Genomic DNA, 2,500 nt, shown 5'->3' with positions numbered 1-2,500 from the left:
TGTGAGGCCGTTGGACACAAAAAAAATAGTGGAACAGGGGCCGTCAGACGCCTCAGTCCCGCAAATGCTACTGTCTTGAAAGAGACAGTGGGAGACTGAAAAGGAAAAGATCACCCAGGACGGTGGATCACTCGGCTCGTGGGTCGATGAAGAACGCAGCAAATTGCGCGTCGACATGTGAACTGCAGGACACATGAACATCGACGTTTCGAACGCACATTGCGGTCCATGGATTCCGTTCCCGGGCCACGTCTGGCTGAGGGTCGGCTACGTATACTGAAGCGCGCGGCGTTTGTCCCGCTTCGGAGACGTGGGAGTGTCGTGGTCGCCTGTGTGGCCGGCCGCGTCTCCTTAAACGTGCGATGCGCGCCCGTCGCCTGGCGGTTCGCATACCGGTACTTTCTCGGTAGCGTGCACAGCCGGCTGGCGGTGTGGCGTGCGACACCTCGTACAACGACCTCAGAGCAGGCGAGACTACCCGCTGAATTTAAGCATATTACTAAGCGGAGGAAAAGAAACTAACAAGGATTCCCCCAGTAGCGGCGAGCGAACAGGGAAGAGTCCAGCACCGAACCCCGCAGGCTGCCGCCTGTCGTGGCATGTGGTGTTTGGGAGGGTCCACTACCCCGACGCCTCGCGCCGAGCCCAAGTCCAACTTGAATGAGGCCACGGCCCGTAGAGGGTGCCAGGCCCGTAGCGGCCGGTGCGAGCGTCGGCGGGACCTCTCCTTCGAGTCGGGTTGCTTGAGAGTGCAGCTCCAAGTGGGTGGTAAACTCCATCTGAGACTAAATATGACCACGAGACCGATAGCGAACAAGTACCGTGAGGGAAAGTTGAAAAGAACTTTGAAGAGAGAGTTCAAAAGTACGTGAAACCGTTCTGGGGTAAACGTGAGAAGTCCGAAAGGTCGAACGGGTGAGATTCACGCCCATCCGGCCACTGGCCCCCGCCCTCGGCAGATGGGGCCGGCCGCCCGCGCGGAGCAATCCGCGGCGGGGTCGTGTCCGGTTGCCTTTCCACTCGCCGCGGGGTGGGGCCGTTCCGGTGTGCGGTGGGCCGCACTTCTCCCCTAGTAGGACGTCGCGACCCGCTGGGTGCCGGCCTACGGCCCGGGTGCGCAGCCTGTCCTTCCGCGGGCCTCGGTTCGCGTCTGTTGGGCAGAGCCCCGGTGTCCTGGCTGGCTGCTCGGCGGTATATCTGGAGGAGTCGATTCGCCCCTTTGGGCGCTCGGGCTCCCGGCAAGCGCGCGCGGTTCTTCCCGGATGACGGACCTACCTGGCCCGGCCCCGGACCCGCGCCGCTGTTGGCTCGGGATGCTCTCGGGCGGAATAATCGCTCCCGTCAGCGGCGCTTCAGCTTTGGACAATTTCACGACCCGTCTTGAAACACGGACCAAGGAGTCTAACATGTGCGCGAGTCATTGGGCTGTACGAAACCTAAAGGCGTAATGAAAGTGAAGGTCTCGCCTTGCGCGGGCCGAGGGAGGATGGGGCTTCCCCGCCCTTCACGGGGCGGCGGCCTCCGCACTCCCGGGGCGTCTCGTCCTCATTGCGAGGTGAGGCGCACCTAGAGCGTACACGTTGGGACCCGAAAGATGGTGAACTATGCCTGGCCAGGACGAAGTCAGGGGAAACCCTGATGGAGGTCCGTAGCGATTCTGACGTGCAAATCGATCGTCGGAGCTGGGTATAGGGGCGAAAGACTAATCGAACCATCTAGTAGCTGGTTCCCTCCGAAGTTTCCCTCAGGATAGCTGGTGCTCGTACGAGTCTCATCCGGTAAAGCGAATGATTAGAGGCCTTGGGGCCGAAACGACCTCAACCTATTCTCAAACTTTAAATGGGTGAGATCTCCGGCTTGCTTGATATGCTGAAGCCGCGAGCAAACGACTCGGATCGGAGTGCCAAGTGGGCCACTTTTGGTAAGCAGAACTGGCGCTGTGGGATGAACCAAACGCCGAGTTAAGGCGCCCGAATCGACGCTCATGGGAAACCATGAAAGGCGTTGGTTGCTTAAGACAGCAGGACGGTGGCCATGGAAGTCGGAATCCGCTAAGGAGTGTGTAACAACTCACCTGCCGAAGCAACTAGCCCTGAAAATGGATGGCGCTGAAGCGTCGTGCCTATACTCGGCCGTCAGTCTGGCAGTCATGGCCGGTCCTCGCGGCCGGCCGCGAAGCCCTGACGAGTAGGAGGGTCGCGGCGGTGGGCGCAGAAGGGTCTGGGCGTGAGCCTGCCTGGAGCCGCCGTCGGTGCAGATCTTGGTGGTAGTAGCAAATACTCCAGCGAGGCCCTGGAGGGCTGACGCGGAGAAGGGTTTCGTGTGAACAGCCGTTGCACACGAGTCAGTCGATCCTAAGCCCTAGGAGAAATCCGATGTTGATGGGGGCCGTCATAGCATGATGCACTTTGTGCTGGCCCCCGTTGGGCGAAAGGGAATCCGGTTCCTATTCCGGAACCCGGCAGCGGAACCGATATAAGTCGGGCACACTCTTTTAGAG

The 2,500-nt window shown here is 60.4% G+C and overlaps 1 non-coding gene across 1 annotated transcript; it reads left to right on the top strand.

The window, feature by feature from the left end:
* The first annotated feature begins 111 nt into the window (after positions 1-111).
* On the top strand, positions 112-266 carry LOC126328703 (5.8S ribosomal RNA). Its single transcript, XR_007561938.1, has one exon. It is a non-coding gene; the product is annotated as a 5.8S ribosomal RNA (ribosomal RNA).
* Positions 267-2,500: the final 2,234 nt, after the last annotated feature.

The sequence above is a fragment of the Schistocerca gregaria genome, unplaced genomic scaffold (genome assembly GCF_023897955.1).
Source record: "Schistocerca gregaria isolate iqSchGreg1 unplaced genomic scaffold, iqSchGreg1.2 ptg001139l, whole genome shotgun sequence".
Classification (NCBI taxonomy): Eukaryota; Metazoa; Arthropoda; class Insecta; order Orthoptera; family Acrididae; genus Schistocerca; species Schistocerca gregaria.
Note: the sequence above shows the minus strand (reverse complement) of the source record. Positions and strands in the feature narration are given on the sequence as shown.